Genomic DNA, 9,114 nt, shown 5'->3' on the forward strand with positions numbered 1-9,114 from the left:
AGGCACTTGAGCATTAATGCAAAAAAATATGGCACATCAATTAACTTCTTGTCCTGAATAAAAAGTGCTATGTTTGGGGAAAACACATCAGATAACTGAGTACCACTCTTCATATTTTCAAGCAGTGTGGAAGCTGCATCATGTTATGTGTATGCTTGTAACCAAGACTAAGGAGATGATTGTGGAATACAGGAAAAGGAGGACCGAGCATGCCCCCATTCTCATCGGTGGGGCTGTAGTGGAGCAGGTTGAGAGAATGTCTTGTTCAAATCAAATCAAATCAAATCAAATTTATTTATATAGCCCTTCGTACATCAGCTGATATCTCAAAGTGCTGTACAGAAACCCAGCCTAAAACCCCAAACAGCAAACAATGCAGGTGTAAAAGCACGGTGGCTAGGAAAAACTCCCTAGAAAGGCCAAAACCTAGGAAGAAACCTAGAGAGGAACCGGGCTATGTGGGGTGGCCAGTCCTCTTCTGGCTGTGCCGGGTAGAGATTATAACAGAACATGACCAAGATGTTCAAATGTTCATAAATGACCAGCATGGTCGAATAATAATAAGGCAGAACAGTTGAAACTGGAGCAGCAGCACAGTCAGGTGGACTGGGGACAGCAAGGAGCCTTCATGTCAGGTAGTCCTGGGGCACGGTCCTAGGGCTCAGGTCAGTTGAAACTGGAGCAGGAGCATGGCCAGGTGGACTGGGGACAGCAAGGAGTCCTCATGTCAGGTAGTCCTGGGACATGGTCCTAGGGCTCAGGTCCTCCGAGAGAGAGAAAGAAAGAGAGAAGGAGAGAATTAGAGAACGCACACTTAGATTCACACAGGACACCGAATAGGACAGGAGAAGTACTCCAGATATAACAAACTGACCCTAGCCCCCCGACACATAAACTACTGCAGCATAAATACTGGAGGCTGAGACAGGAGGGGTCAGGAGACACTGTGGCCCCATCCGAGGACACCCCGGACAGGGCCAAACAGGAAGGATATAACCCCACCCACTTTGCCAAAGCACATCCCCCACACCACTAGAGGGATATCTTCAACCACCAACTTACCATCCTGAGACAAGGCCGAGTATAGCCCACAAAGATCTCCGCCACGGTACAACCCAAGGGGGGGCAACCAGACAGGCCGACCACAACAGTGAATCAACCCACCCAGGTGACGCACCCCCCCAGGGACGGCACGAGAGAGCCCCAGCAAGCCAGTGACTCAGCCCCCGTAACAGGGTTAGAGGCAGAGAATCCCAGTGGAAAGAGGGGAACCGGCCAGGCAGAGACAGCAAGGGCGGTTCGTTGCTCCAGAGCCTTTCCGTTCACCTTCCCACTCCTGGGCCAGACTACACTCAATCATATGACCCACTGAAGAGATGAGTCTTCAGTAAAGACTTAAAGGTTGAGACCGAGTTTGCGTCTCTGACATGGGTAGGCAGACCGTTCCATAAAAATGGAGCTCTATAGGAGAAAGCCCTGCCTCCAGCTGTTTGCTTAGAAATTCTAGGGACAATTAGGAGGCCTGCGTCTTGTGACCGTAGCGTACGTGTAGGTATGTACGGCAGGACCAAATCAGAGAGGTAGGTAGGAGCAAGCCCATGTAATGCTTTGTAGGTTAGCAGTAAAACCTTGAAATCAGCCCTTGCTTTGACAGGAAGCCAGTGTAGAGAGGCTAGCACTGGAGTAATATGATCAAATTTTTTGGTTCTAGTCAGGATTCTAGCAGCCGTATTTAGCACTAACTGAAGTTTATTTAGTGCTTTATCCGGGTAGCCGGAAAATAGAGCATTGCAGTAGTCTAACCTAGAAGTGACAAAAGCATGGATTAATTTTTCTGCATCATTTTTGGACAGAAAGTTTCTGATTTTTGCAATGTTACGTAGATGGAAAAAAGCTGTCCTCGAAATGGTCTTGATATGTTCTTCAAAAGAGAGATCAGGGTCCAGAGTAACGCCGAGGTCCTTCACAGTTTTATTTGAGACGACTGTACAACCATTAAGATTAATTGTCAGATTCAACAGAAGATCTCTTTGTTTCTTGGGAACTAGAACAAGCATCTCTGTTTTGTCCGAGTTTAATAGTAGAAAGTTTGCAGCCATCCACTTCCTTATGTCTGAAACACATGCTTCTAGCGAGGGCAATTTTGGGGCTTCACCATGTTTCATTGAAATGTACAGCTGTGTGTCATCCGCATAGCAGTGAAAGTTTACATTATGTTTTCGAATAACATCCCCAAGAGGTAAAATATATAGTGAAAACAATAGTGGTCCTAAAACAGAACCTTGAGGAACACCGAAATGTACAGTTGATTTGTCAGAGGACAAACCATTCACAAACCATTGTTCCTTGGTGTCCACATCAACAACAAACTAGAATGGTCCAAACACACCAAGACAGTCATGAAGAGGGCATGACAAAGCATATTCCCACTCAGGAGACTAAAAAGATTTGGCATGGGTCCTGAGATCCTCAAAAGGTTCTACAGCTGCAACATCGAGAGCATCCTGACTGGTTGCATCACTGCCTGGTACGGCAATTGCTCGGCCTCTGACCGCAAGGCACTACAGAGGGTAGTGCGTACGGCCCAGTACATCACTGGGGTTAAGCTGCCTGCCAACCAGGACCTCTACACCAGGCGGTGTCAGAGGAAGGCCCTAAAAATTGTCAAAGACCCCAGCCACAGACTGATCTCTCTACTACCGCATGGCAAGTGGTACCGGAGCGCCAAGTCTAGGACAAAAAGGCTTCTCAACAGTTTCTACCCCCAAACTCCTGAACAGGTAATCAAATGGCTACCCGGACTATTTGCATTGTGTCCCCCCCCCCCTCCAACCCATCTTTTTAGGCTGCTGCTACTCTCTGTTTATGCTACTCTACTCTATGCTACTCTGCTACTCTCTGCTGCTACTCTCTGACTATGCATAGTGACTTTAACTACTCATTCATGTACATACTACCTCAATCAGCCTGACTAACTGGTGTCTGTATGTAGCCTCACTACTTTTATAGCCTCGCTACTGTATATGGCCTGTCTTTTTACTATTGTTTTATTTCTTTACCTACCTATTTTTCACCTAATACATTTTTGCACTATTGGTTAGAGCCTGTAAGTAAGCATTTCACTGTAAGGTCACCTGTTGTATTCGGCGCACATGACAAATAAACTTTGATTTGATTTGATTGATTTGTCATAGTTAATGACTGGGGAGTTTTTCAGGATAAAAAATACAGTGGAATGGAGCTAAGCACAGGCACAATCCAAGAGGAAAACCTGGTTCAGTCTGCTTTCCACCTGGCACTGGGAGATGAATTCACCTTTCAGCAGGACAATAACCTAAAACACAAGGCCAAATATACACTGGAGTTGCTTACCAAGAAGACAGTGAATGTGGCTGAGTTACAGTTTTGACTTAAATCTGCTTGAAAATCTATGGAAAGACCTGAACATGATTGTCTAGCAATGATCCACAACCAATTTGACGGTGCTTGAAAATGTTTTTAAATAATAATGGGCAAATGTTGCACATTCCAGGTGTGGAAAGCTCATAGAGGCGAACCCCGAAAGACTCACATCTGTAATCATGCCGAAGGTGGTCCTTCAAAATATTGACCCAGGGGTGTGAATACTTATGTAAATGACATATTTCTGAATATAAATTTCAGTACATTTGCAAACATTTCTAAAAACATGTTTTCACTTTTGTGTGAAGATGGGTGGGGAAAAAAGTTATCTATTTTGAATTCAGCCTATAACACAACAAAATGTGGAATAAGTTAAGGGGTATGAATACTTTCTGAAGGCACTGTACCTAGTGCTGTTCTGTTTAACTGATATTGTGGTAGAAAACCATTCTGATTTGGAGACATCGATTCTACATGGCTAATTCATGTATATTAGGATAACATTGATTTCGAACAGCATGTGAGATGTGACTCCAATGTGCATTTGATTTAATCAAATTTACAATGTAGACACATGTAGGCATACATTTATTTAGAACAGGGGTTCTCAAACTTTTCTGTTCCAAGACCCCATTTTGATTTCTGAAAATTCACACAAGCCCAACCATGTGATTTTTAAAAAACGTATTAAAGGCAAATGTTCACTTTTTAAGTTGAGGCTATGGCAGTCAATTTAAACATTTTTATCAGTATTTCTGATTGTCTTCTCAACTCACCATCACATACCTTTAATGTGGGGCTATGCCAGTGTAACGGATGTGAAACGGCTGGCTTAGTTAGCGGTGTGCGCTAAGTAGCGTTTCAATCGGTTACGTCACTTGCTCTGAGACCTTGAAGTAGTAGTTCCCCTTGCTCTGCAAGGGCCGTGGCTTTTGTGGAGCGATGGGTAACGATGCTTCGAGGGTGACTGTTGTCGTTGTGTACAGAAGGTCCCTGGTTCGCGCCCGGGTATGGGCGAGGGGACGGTTTAAAATTATACTGTTACATTGATGCTGTTGACCCGGATTACAGGTTGCTGCGGAAAAAGGAGGAAGGTCAAAAGGGGGGTGAGTGTAACGGATGTGAAACGGCTAGCTTAGTTAGCGGTGTGCGCTAAGTAGCGTTTCAATCGGTTACGTCACTTGCTCTGAGACCTTGAAGTAGTAGTTCCCCTTGCTCTGCAAGGGCCGTGGCTTTTGTGGAGCGATGGGTAACGATGCTTCGAGGGTGACTGTTGTCGTTGTGTGCAGAAGGTCCCTGGTTCGCGCCGGGTATGGGCGAGGGACGGTTTAAAATTATACTGTTACATTGATGCTGTTGACCCGGATTACAGGTTGCTGCGGAAAAAGGAGGAAGGTCAAAAGGGGGGTGAGTGTAACGGATGTGAAACGGCTAGCTTAGTTAGCGGTGTGCGCTAAGTAGCGTTTCAATCGGTTACGTCACTTGCTCTGAGACCTTGAAGTAGTAGTTCCCCTTGCTCTGCAAGGGCCGCGGCTTTTGTGGAGCGATGGGTAACGATGCTTCGAGGGTGACTGTTGTCGTTGTGTGCAGAAGGTCCCTGGTTCGCGCCCGGGTATGGGCGAGGGAACGGTTTAAAATTATACTGTTACACCAGTCAATTGCAAATTAGTCGGACATCATGTCTGTTATCTCACCACCACTAATGGGATGGGTGTGCTTGATGCATGTCGCGTCGGAGATTTTCAAAGTCAGGGGGCGTGGTCAACAGTGTGCACATCATCTCTGCTGTCACGTCAAATCTGGATCGATATTTGGTTTTAATGCAAACGAGGGCATTAAAACCAGCATTACACAGATATGAGCTGGCGAAGGGTACCATGACTTTTATGGTGCTTTCAAGACAACTGGGAACTCTGAAAAATACAATGTCAAATCATGACCTCAGTGATCTTCAGGTCGGAAAGTCAGAGCTCTAGAAAGAGGCCTGAGTTCCCGAGTTGGATGACTGTTCAAAACACATTTTCTCAGTTGGAGTTCCCAGTTATCTTGAACGCACTGAAGTCAGAAGTCTGAGATTCCATGTTCCCAGTTCTCAGTTGTTATAAACGTAGCAATAATGCTCAGAGGGAGACAGCAGGGTTTCACTTCGAGTCAGGAACAAAAACTCCTCCGTGGTGACAAGTGAATGTGTTGTCTGCAGAATTCGGTCACATGATCGACAGCTCAATCAGCTGTTCGATTTCACTTACTGGCATGTCAACTGAGCAAGGATCCCAGACAAATGGATAGGGAAGTAGGTCCTCAAGTGCTCTTTCAAGTGCTCTTTCAAGTGTTGGAGGTGAGCAGTCATCACTCGTGTGGGAAATATACTGATACTGTTTTCTGTTAGAAACATGCACTGCTGAGGGAAAGGGGCATTGCTAGTTTTTGAAAGACTCTCTCCAATAAGAACTCTTTCCTCTGAATCCACTGATACGGTCACTCATCTGTATAATGTTTTTGTATTTCCCCTGCATGGTTGCATACAGTTTGTTCAGTTTCCCAAATATGTCTGTTACATAGGCAAGGAGAGACTTTTTCTTTTCATTACACAGAAATTCAACCAAGTTAAAAATAAACAAAAATCCATTGTGAATGACAAAAATTCCTCTCTCAATGCGAAAAATCTTTCCAACACTCCCCCTTGAAAACCACCAAGCCTCCATGTGAAATAGAACTTTGCCAAGCTCTGATTCCATATCTCAACATACAGTAGTTTTGCAAACAGGCATGCGCGCAGTGGATGTGCTATGGTGTAGTTTACGATCAAAGTTACGTGCTGCAGTACATCTCCGAGTTCTGTGGTCAGCTCTTTTGCCACCAGTTGTTCTTGGTTTATCCATTATAGCTCAGTGGTTGTATCATACAATGCGTCCATATGGCAGAAGGAGACACATTCATAACTAGCGTGCAGAGGCCCATCCATGCAAAAGCCCACCATTCGATCCCACGGAATCGGTTTTTCGTCAATATAGCCACGCAGCACACTGAACATCCCCTGTGCAGTTTCATGCTCGGGAATCATGAGACAGAACAATATGTCCGTGAATAGCATCACCTGACATGTATAGCGAACAAAAGCCAATGCATGGGCATCTCGGTCCTCACAGCTATCGTCCATTTGGAGAGCATAAGCTGGGAGTTTGAGTCGTTCAGTCAGTTTCCTCTTGATTGCTAGCAATAGCATAAACTCTTTGTTTAAGTGTTATCTGACAAAGGTTTTGATGTGAGTTTCTGCATCTGCCTCCCCACACATTGTTTTCACCATGTCAATTGCGGCCGGTAATATAAAAGTCTCTGTAATAGTCTCTGTATTTAAGTGCTGCCTTTTCCCATGATATTAAGGGCGCTCTCTGATTTAACTATATATTTTAGATTTGAATCATTTTCATTTAGATTTTTTTTAAAGGTTAACCACATTACAATGCTATTGAGATACAAAGACGATATTATAATATATATATTTTAGTTATTTATTTATTTTTGTATACATTCTTTCCTTCAGGATTTTGGAAATTCTCCCACAACCCCATTTTCGAATCAAGGCGATCATTAGTTTAGGACCTGCTGATTTAAAACAAGATTTGAGATGTGACTTCAATGTGCATTTTACTCAATCACATTTACAATACAGACATCACTGTGTTTGTTCCTTGATTTGAAATGTTGTTTGATTATTGGTAACACGTTTAATGATGACACATTAGGATGTGTCACACAAATCATAGACAACCCAGTTGATGGAAACAGCATACTCACTCTCTCACTCACTGACTCACTCACGCCTTATAATCTTTGTGTAGTAGACTAGCTGCCTAGTGAAGCCCCAGAAAGCCCCGTTAAAGACTCCCACATTGTACTGTCACAAGCCTGTAGAGTTCATGTTATATTTATGTTGCCTACAGCGGATTCTCTGTTCTGTTCTGTTCAGCTGAACTCTTGCCAGCTCCGCTACGTCCCCCCTCCACAGACAATGTTACATCTCATTGGTTATGCCCTAGATAAGCTATTTTCATAGGAAATAATTATACATAACTGATTTAAATACTGCAAAGCCCCACTCTTTTGTCTCGTTAGCGTGGTGTGTGTGGATGATGAGCACAAAGGTGAGAGCATAGAAAACATGTTGCCTCTAGTATCCTTTTAATAAATATGCATGGGAAAATAAACATTTGTTTACCAATATTTAATTTAATGTTTTTGGTCTATTAGGATTCATCCCTCTCCTCTGACTGTGTTAAACTCTAGCCAAATGTGCATAGAGGCATTTGTGTTATACCATTGTTCAGGTTCCCTAGCACAGTTTGGAGGGTTTGCAGGAGTGATTTCAGCTGCTCTACATGAGCAGGCCACTATGGACCAGAGCACAATAATGGTAATGATGATGAGGGGAGATTGGCGGAGGAGGGGGGTGGAGAGCGGTCCTGGTTGATGGGATAGTCATACATCCATGTACTGTACATCAATTATGTCATCCATTTGTTAAGTAATAACTGTTTTCCTCATCTTTTCCCCCCACCTAGAATATTTAATTAAATCCTTGACTTCTGTGTTAATACACATTCAATGGGATTTCTGCTTCCCATACTGTGTTATGTGTGTTTTTGGCATATGTTTATCTTATGCAGGGGCCAGGCAGCCAGTGAAAAGGGGAAGAGGAGGGAGTGGCAAGGATGACAGCACTCCAGCTAAAATGATTTTCTGATGAGCTGCAACACTCCCACGACATCAGCTCTCTGTAGGGAGTCGTCTCCTAATTTCCTCCATCCATAATAAAAAGAGCTACATTAAACATTGCCATTAGTGCCAGCAATTTGTTTTATTCTCAACAGAAATAAATGTTATCTGTGGCGGACAAACTTAACCCAATTAAAGCCCATTGTGCAGAGGGGCCTGATGCTGAGGAACGAAGGAACAGCGGCACAGCCAAGCCAACCAAAAACGCAAAGAAAAAAAGAGAAAGAGGAGCGTGTTTTTGCCAAATACACAGTGGAGAAAAAGAGAAATCTCTTGAAGAATGGATGGAAACAATAAATACATGGCCTTTTATCTCTCTTTACTGCGTCAGAGTGGGTGACTAATATCATGCATACACTACATACCACATATACACAAATAATGCAGACTTATAGCACGTTTCCCCTCAAAATTAAATACCATTAAATGAAATGTACCCTACAGAACTGTGCTCAATCAGAATCTAGAGGCTTTCTCATAGGCATTTAGTCACATTTAAATGAGAAGGGGGCTTTCAATCTAGACACAAAGCCACCTACCCCAAATCACTCAACCCCACCCATAGATACCCACACATTGGAGTGTTAATGGTTGTGATAACACCTTCCAATAACGGGTCTAATTATCAACATGTTTGGCTGTTAGAGTGCTTACCTGGCACTCATTTGTGGCGATGGGGGGGTCAGAGCTGGAGGATCCTAATGAAGATCTCATTCTCAGCAGCACACACAGGCCCAGTTTGGGGTTAAGGTAATTTAGAAACAAGTCCCATTAAGAGCCAATGCCAGATCAGATCCTGTGAATTCTGACACAGTGGTGCCAGGAATAGCCATAGTGATACATTTTGATTGATATCCAATTGTGAAGCTAACGCAGAAGTAGAAAGAAACATATAAGGCTTTACGGGAGGGCGGTGTTGCTGTGCATCTAAGTTTT

Source organism: Oncorhynchus keta, chromosome 22 (genome assembly GCF_023373465.1).
Source record: "Oncorhynchus keta strain PuntledgeMale-10-30-2019 chromosome 22, Oket_V2, whole genome shotgun sequence".
Lineage (NCBI taxonomy): Eukaryota > Metazoa > Chordata > Actinopteri > Salmoniformes > Salmonidae > Oncorhynchus > Oncorhynchus keta.